Source organism: Sapajus apella, unplaced genomic scaffold, assembly GCF_009761245.1.
Source record: "Sapajus apella isolate SASKATOON/1434 unplaced genomic scaffold, GSC_monkey_1.0 scaffold19, whole genome shotgun sequence".
NCBI lineage: Eukaryota > Metazoa > Chordata > Mammalia > Primates > Cebidae > Sapajus > Sapajus apella.
In genome coordinates this window covers 11890369-11898942 of record NW_022436959.1, presented here as the reverse complement: position 1 = coordinate 11898942, position 8574 = coordinate 11890369, and positions in this window count along the sequence as shown.

Genomic DNA, 8574 nt, shown 5'->3' with positions numbered 1-8574 from the left:
TGATTAAAATGATTAATGGCATGGGTGCCACTTGTGATCACACCAGCCTGAGGAGGAGGCAGTTTTCTTAACTACCTAACAAGGAGAGGCCTATGGAGGCCCCAGCATGTCTCCAGGATACCCATGGCATATCACCAGGAGATGGATGAGAAGGATCTCAGGCTGCATTTGGTAATCCTCCCCACTCTGAAGAAACACAAGACCTTGAGTCATTGGTATTATTGCCAGACTTTCTCAGACCCCAAGGGTGCTCTTAAGCAGAACATTAATTTTTGAGAAGCCCAGCCTCTGTGCTTTTCTAGAAAAGTATTCATAATTGGTTATGCCTATATAGTTCTATTTAACATCCCACAGCTTCTCATCCAATATGGGATCCAAGAAGGCTACGACTTAATTGTGTGACCTTGGGAAAGTCACAGCCACTGGGCTGAGTTATAACCAGGATTCCTTCCAACTCTAGGCTGTCTGGATTTCCATCCTTACACATATCTCCTTGTTGCCCCAACTCTTTCTTCATTGGCTCCTAGCAGGAAATTCTGCATATTGTGCCTAACAGGCTGTTAAATTACTTTAATTCAAGAGTCAAGGGATGAGAATTGAAGATTACTCAGAGCTGCCATCCCACCCTTCCCCAGCCAACTGGAGAAGGCTTTTGCCAAGAAGATTCAGATGTGTAATATTTAGTAAGTCCTTTATGGGCTAACACGGAGCCACTCTATTCCGTGGTCCTTAGATGTGAGAGGACATTGAAATGGGATGAGAATCTATTTTTGACAGACTCGCCAGAAGCCGGAGAATGATGTCTTCATCAAATTCAAGACTTCCTGTGGAAAGAGGCTTTGACAAATACTTGAGGGGGAAAATGTGGCAGGAAAAAAGTTCCAACCTTATTTGAACTCTCCTCTTCCACTTGGGCCACGCAGCTGTCTCCAAAAGCTGGAGTTTGGTCCTGATGTTGGACCTCTCAGAGAAACTTACACAACCTGTGATTCCTAGGATGATTGAAAGGTTGAAGAAACACATCTTGGAAGCACTACATTGATTTGGATCATATTTTTTTTAACTAAGAAAAACAAATCCTTCAAAAACAGTTTAATTCAGGATTTTTGTTTGTATTAGGCAAATATTCATGGAAATAGTAGGAACAGGAAAAGTTTATGAAGACAAGGGTGACATATGTATACTCCAAGACAGAATAATACCCCAAATTGACATATGACCTAAACTGATGCTATATGTAGGTAGTATTGGCAGTAATCCACAAGGTGTGGAGTGAATATCTCTCCCAGGGCGTCTTCTTCCCAAATCTTCCTAACCCAGAAGTCCACTTGTTTGAGAGGATGTTGAACATAATAGTTAAGAGCTTATAATTTATAGCTGGGCTACCTAAGTTGAAAGTCATGCTTCAGCAGTGTGACCCTGAGAGAGCTGCTTAACAGCTCCATGCCTCAGTTTCTCCACCTGTGAAATGGTGTAAACCAGCACCAACCTCATAGTATTGTTATGAGTGTGAAGGGGTTAACATATGTTAAGGGTCTGGCCTTTCAGAAATGCTGTGTAGGTCTCCAAGTTTAGCACAGGATTCTGAACATGGAACTTTAAAATCCAAATAGTCCAAGGAAAGTTAAAACACAAAATGTTAGTCATTTACATGTTAGCATAAATGAATTCATTTCTCTGTTCTGAGAGCCTCTGGGAATCATGAGGACCTTGAGAACCTTGAAGTAAGTGTCGGAGGAACTGACGCAAGGTAGGAAGGAAAGGGGAAGTAAACATTTGCCTGACTCAAGAGTTTGCATTTGAGCCAGCTCTGCCTCTTAGTATGTTCAATCTAGCTTCCGTTAACTTGCTATTTTTAGATTCTTAACTCATTATTACTTATAATTTCCTTATTATTCAACCAGTGCTGCATTTTATGATGATGATTCACAGAGATCCTTCTCGCTCATCTAGGTAGAGTTAGTTTAGCGGTATTTTCAGCACCTCTTCTCTGGTGTCCTTTGTCTTAATACTCAGAGTCAGTGGAGTTACTGTTGGCCTATAATCCTGCTTCTGTTCCATTAGGGGTTAATGCTGGCTTCTCTTAACAGGTGAGTTACTTATAAACATCTTTGCTCTATTTTCCTCTTTAAGGACAATCTCCTACAGCAGTGGTTCTCAAACCTGAGCATGCATTGGACTTACCTGGAGGCTTGATAAAATGCAGATCAGCCAGTGCCATAAAAATAATCAATTTGCTTAAATCGTGTTGGGCTTAAGGTTGCCCTTGGACTGCTCAAAAATTTCATCCACTATCCATTCAGACAGAAGAGCCGGGGGCCTGAAGAAGGTTCCAGATCATTGCTGTGCCCTATCTTAACTGCCCAGCAGAATGAATCCAGCCCTGCTGGCAATGATGAGTAATCATAGTCATCTCAGCTGTGCAGGGATGGCTCAACCTCCCTCTAAGAATCCACAATGGTGGCTGGATGCAGCAGCTAACACCTGCCATCTCAGCACTTTGTGAGCCTGAGGTGGGCGGATCTGGAGGTCAAGAGATCAAGACCATCCTGGCTCACATGGTGAAACACTATCTTGACTAAAAATGCAAAAATTCACTGGGCGTGGTGGTGTGTGCCTGTAGTCCCAGCTACTTGGGAGGCTGAGGCAGGAGAATCGCTTGAGCCAGGGAGGCGGAGGTTGCAATGAGCTGAGATCGCTACTGTACTCCAGCCTGGCAACAGAGCGATATTTTAAATAAATAAATACATAAATAAATAAAATAAGAATCCACAATGGCATCTTCTGTTATCCCATCCATGAGGATGCTTCAGATCTCTAAGGTCTTATGTGGCTGGGGCTGGAGGCTGGGTGGAGAAGGCTTCCAGGAAAGAAGATAGAACCTGCAAAGTAGAGATAGGTAACTCTACTTTATAAGGACATTGAGAAACAGCGTCAATGCCCTCACCAAACTGGCCTCTGAATCTTTTTGACCCCTAAGAAGAAGAGAAGACAGGGAACAGTTTCACATTTTGGCTGAGACGTGAGGCCTAGAGCTTTTTCTGGACAAATGGTATTTGTTCCCCTAAGCCACCCACAGCTCAGGTCCCCTCCGCTGAACCCAAATAATACTGACTGAGTAACTATAAAATATCCCTTTGCCCCAAAGTGCCAGTTTGCATTGTACCCTTATTAAAGTGTGCTCCTGTGGCCAGACTGTCAGTTTTAAAAGAAAACTCCTTTTAATTTTCGCTGGAGTTCTGGGCATCAGAAACAGTAGAGAAAGGGAATTCATTTATGAGTGTCTATGGCAGATTATGGGTTTTATTTGCTCTTTTACACCACTTTTCAGTCTGTCATTTTGGTAAGGTTAACCCCAGTGTAAAATGTTCCCGTAATTATGCTCAGAAACCCTCCCAGCCTGCCGCATGCCAATAAATGCCTGGAATAACTGTCAGGCTAAATGAATCCCATTTGCACAAAATGATTATTGAAAGTTATTTTAGTTTCCTATTAAGCAGTTGCAGAACAGAGCTGTAATCAAAATGTTTATTTCAATTAGAATTATTATGGTCAATAAAAACCTCAAGTAGAAAGTAAACTACACTTTATCAAATAAAGTAAAGGCCACAGCTAGTTAAACTTCTTTTTTCACATGGCCTCTATCCTAGAGTCTGACAAGAGGTATAATGATTAGCCTTTTCCACACTATATTAACAGTTTTTATAGCCCACCTTTTATCTAGCTAATCCAGAGTCCCTTGCCCTGGGTGAACAAAAGCCTCAATTCTTCCCTGGTGGTTACCATGGCAAGCCAGCAGGCATGAGTCTCTCTGTTTCTGAGGTTACAAAGTAGGGGAATGTCCCCTCACATTGAATGGCTGAGAAAAGGCTGTGTGGTTCTAGTGCAAACAGAAGTATTAATTCATCCCACAGCCCCCATGACTGACTGTGTACAAGCACTCCTGTCATTATAGTAGCAATTTCTTTTCCTGTGGATTCCAAAGTTAGCTAAGAAAAAATGCTTTGGCTCATTAGGCCAATGTAGTCATCCCCACAAGAAAACAGCTTCTAGGGTTTTTCTTTGGGTCGGGGTAGGGGTGGGGGTTGGGGTAGGGGGATGACTAATGAAAACGGCCTGTTTCTATTCTTTCTTCTATGATCTACCCTTGAGAGGAAATCTTGTGCATACACAGCGAATGACTTTCTCCCCCTAAATCACAACAGTTTCAGTCATAACCCTCTATGCCTAAAAGTACTGTGGTGTTTTTATAAATTCCAAGACCCACTTAGAATCTCTGGGAGTTGAACCCAGGCATCGGGTTTAAGTTCTCTAGATGATTCCAATGTACAATTAATGGTGCATATTCCGCTATAGGGCAGTGGTTCCCCAGGTGTGGTCCCTGAACCGACAGCATCAGCACCATCTGGGAATTTGTTGAAAACACAAATTCTTGGGTACCAAATACACCAAACTGGAGAATGCATGATAGCCTGCACTTAGATATAATGCAAACCTGGTGCTTTTGAGCAAAGGGGTATTTTATAGTCATTCACTCAGTATTACTTGGGTTCAGAGAAGGGGACCTGAGCTGCAGGTGGCTTAGCAAGGAACAAATACCTTTTGTCCATAAAAAGCTTCAGCCCCATGTCTCAGCCAAAATGTGAAACTGTTCACTGTCTTTTCTTCTTAGTTAGGGGTCAAGGAGATTGAGAGCTAGCTTGGTGGGGGCATTGACCCTTTTACTCAATGTTCTTATGAAGTAAGTTATCTATCTCTACTTTGCAGATTCTATCTCCTTTCCTGGAAGCCTTCTCCTCTCAGCCTCTAGCCTCAACCACGTGAGACCTTTGACATCTAAAATTGGAAACTAGCATCCTCATGGATGAGATAACAGAAGAAGCCATTGTGGGTTCTTGGAGGAACACTGAGCCATCCCCGCACAGCTGAGATGAATATGATTATTCATTGTTGCCAGCGGGGCCATGTTCATTCCGGTGGGCAGTTAAGACGGGGCACAACAGTGATCTGGAACCTTCTTAAAAGTCCCTTCTGCCTGAATGGAGATTGGGCGAAATTCTTGAGTGGTTCAAGGGCGACCTTAAGTCCAACCCAGTTTTTGCAAATTTATTATTATCACGTTGGGTGTTACTTCACTACGTCAAATGCTATATTTGACAGTTTTGAAAACTAGAAACCTAGACTGCTGAAAAGAAATGTGCTTGATTAAAACAATGATTCACCAGGGTTTTGGTAAGGCCACAGACATTTGCTGCAATTGCTCTATGTTGGTTCACTAGACCCAGCTGCTGCTTTAGTGAACGTCTCTGCCATTGCAGCTAAAAAGGAGAGGAGGATTCTTTGGAAAGTATCTTGGCAACAGCTGCCACTCTCAGAGTGCCCAGATGATCACATGCTCCAGGGTGATGCTTCTATCCTAAAGCTGCTTCAGGCTCACCAGGAGTGCTTCGATTTAGTAGGAATCTGTAGCTGCAGCTACTCTACCTCTCTGGACTTTTCAGTTACCCAGGTTAACACGCATTCTTTGCACTTTGAGCAGGTTTTGTTGGGTTTTCAGTGACTTGTAAGTAAAGGCAACTCAGTTAATAAATGGATATTTGATTTTATTACACTAAAGCCCAGGTAAGGTAATCCATTCAAGTACCTGGATTATAAGACCAGAAAGGATATAGTTGCCTATAGTTAGCAGGTGATTCCTCTCTTCAATGGGCTCATCCAGAGCACTGGTCACCACAATCCGTTTGGAACACATTGGATCCCAGCCCTGTTAATGCTCTTCTGTATGAAGTTGGTGTTATTTCACATGCCTGTTCAATGAGCAGTGAGTGGCTTCCTCTTGATTCACATACCTGTAGCTCCTCCCAAGGCCAGGATTACCCTGTATCTCATCTGATGACTAATACAGATGGAATCAGTTAGCATCATCAGGGAAAGAAATATTTACACTAATTTGCATTATAACCTTTATTTTGCAAAACACTGGATCGCCTCAGAAGCAAAGCCTGTTATGTTAGAATTCTAGATGAAATAAATGTTCTTATTTGCCTTCACCTCCATGTAAATTAAAATGGGATCTAGTAAGTGTTGACAAAAGTGTTTGATACAGTTTGGCTCTGTGTCCCCAGCCAATCTTATCTCAAATTGTAATCCCCACATGTGGAGGAAGGGAGGTGATTGGATCATGGGGATGGTTCCCCAATGCTGTTCTTGTGATAGTGAGTGAGTTCTCATGAGATCTGATGGTTTTACAAGGGGCTCTTCCCTGTTTACACGCTCTCTCTTTCACCTGCTGTGATGTGAGATGTTCCTGCTTTCTCTTCTGCCATGATTGTAAGTTTCTGAGGCCTCCCAACCTATGCAGAACCATGTGTAGGTCAATTAAATCCCTTTTGTTTATAAATGACCCGGTCTCAGGTGGCATTCTTCATAGCAATGTGAAAACAGACTAATGCAGTGGTTAAGCCATAGTTCCATAAATATTTGTTTCCACAGAGCAGACACCAAATCCTTCATCAGAGTCACCTGGAAGAGTTTGAGTGTGATGTAATATAGGAGGTTACCACATTGTTTACTCTTAAAGCTGTTTGTAAACATTTTCGCTTTTCCAAGCCTGAATACAAAATCACCTTCTGTTTGCAGAACAGCCTTTCCTTATTGTATTCGAAGCTGTCAAAAAGCATACACTTAAAGAAACAAAAACCCAAAACCAAACTTTACTTTTTTTTTTAACAAAAGTCTTTAGAGGCTACCCTTTCCCGTAATCCCTCTGCAAGAGTCCCCCCGAATTCTACCACCAAAGGAAAACATCAGTCATTCATATTTCAGATAAGCACATCAAAACAGCATGTTCTCCAGGAGTCTGTTTGAATAGAACATGAATTCAAGACATTGCTTTTCACCTGCAAAACAAGGTTGTGTTTTGTTTTATTCTGTTCTAATTAAAAATTGTGTTTTTCTTGGATAATTTTCATGTCTACCTCTCTTTGTGGACACAAATTTGACAGAACTGGGGCAGACAGAAAACAGGCATTTATTACAATCAATATTTGTAGGAACTCGTACATCTCTTTCACAGGAAGGATGGCGTCCATAAGTTTATAGAGCAGCAGAGGCAGGAAAATCTACCGAGGAGTGGGGGATGGAGGAGCCTATTCGAAGCTGTGTATAAAATCAAATGGTTAAACATTTTGGAAAGAAATTTCAAGTCTAGAAATTTTGGGGCTGAGATTAATTTTGTGATTTAAAAAATTATGTAGCAACTCCATGCCTATTGTGGAAATCTGAACTGCCTCCAAGAGTTTAACAACTGAGCTTCCATAATTGCAAGTGCAGCGTCTAACGACTTCTTTGGTTTGCCTTCTTCTCTGCGGTATTTGGAAGCCTGTGGCTTCCCACTGTCCTGGTTCCCATCGTAGGCATGTTCTCACCTCGGGTCGAGACGGTGTATTTGCTGGAAGAGGTGCTCCCAGATGGCCGCGCTGCAACCGCAGTGCCGTACCTTGTGTGGTTCTTGGTTTCACACACACTTTTTGTCTGTGCTTTCTTCTGCCTCTGGAGGAGAATATAAATTGACCCCAGATCTCTTTCCCAGATATTTCAGTTTCTTTTTTTCTCTCATGGTCCTTTGCTTTTTTTCAGAAGAGAAAGATGAATGCTAATCCATTTTCAGTAGAAAATACAATTATAACAAAAATGGCTACATTGTTTGAGGAGTGTTCACTGGTGTCTCAGGACCCACCACAAGGGGATGGGCAGGTAGAATTCTGTTCCAAGCAGCATTCCTTCCTCTGCTGGGTCTTGCTTTTGAGTCTTCTGCTTACAGGACAACCAACACTTCCTTCTTGCTCGGGGCTCGTCTCTGCAGGTTTCTTCCTCTGAACCCCTCCTGACTCCTACTCCTGCCTGTCGCTGTTAAAAGTTCAGTTACAGTGCTTTCAAATTCAGTGTTGACATCCTAGTCCTCCACACTTCCTCAAAATGTAAACTCATTTGGAAATAAGGCTGTTGCAAACACAATCAGTTAATTTAAGATGAGGTCCTACTGGAGTAGGGTGGGCTTCTATTCCAATGTGGCTGGCATCCTTACACAAGGGGGACATTTGGACATGGAGACAGACACGCCGAGGACGCCATGCAGAGACTGCGGTTAGGCTCCCACCTTTCAAAACTGGGAGAGATGGCCTGGAACAGAAGCTTCCCTAGAGCCTTGAGAGGAAACATGGCCCTGCCAACACCTTGATTTCAGGCTTCTAGCAGCAGAGCTGCAAGACAATATGTTCTGTTTAGGCCACTGCGTCTGTGGTACTTTGCTATGGCAGCCCTAGCAGACAAACACAATAAATGCAATTCCTCGTCGTGACCACTCCTCCAAACACACACTCACCAAACTTTAGCTTTTCCGTGGTCCTTCATATCCCGGCCTTCATCGACAACCACCTGGTTAAACTACAAAGCTCCCAGCTGTGACTGGACCACCACAAGCAAAGGACCCCATGCTGTATCCACTCAACCCACACATGGGGAATGTAAACCAAGTGCTCCCTTTCTTACTGAAGGCAGTGTCCCCGTGGCAGA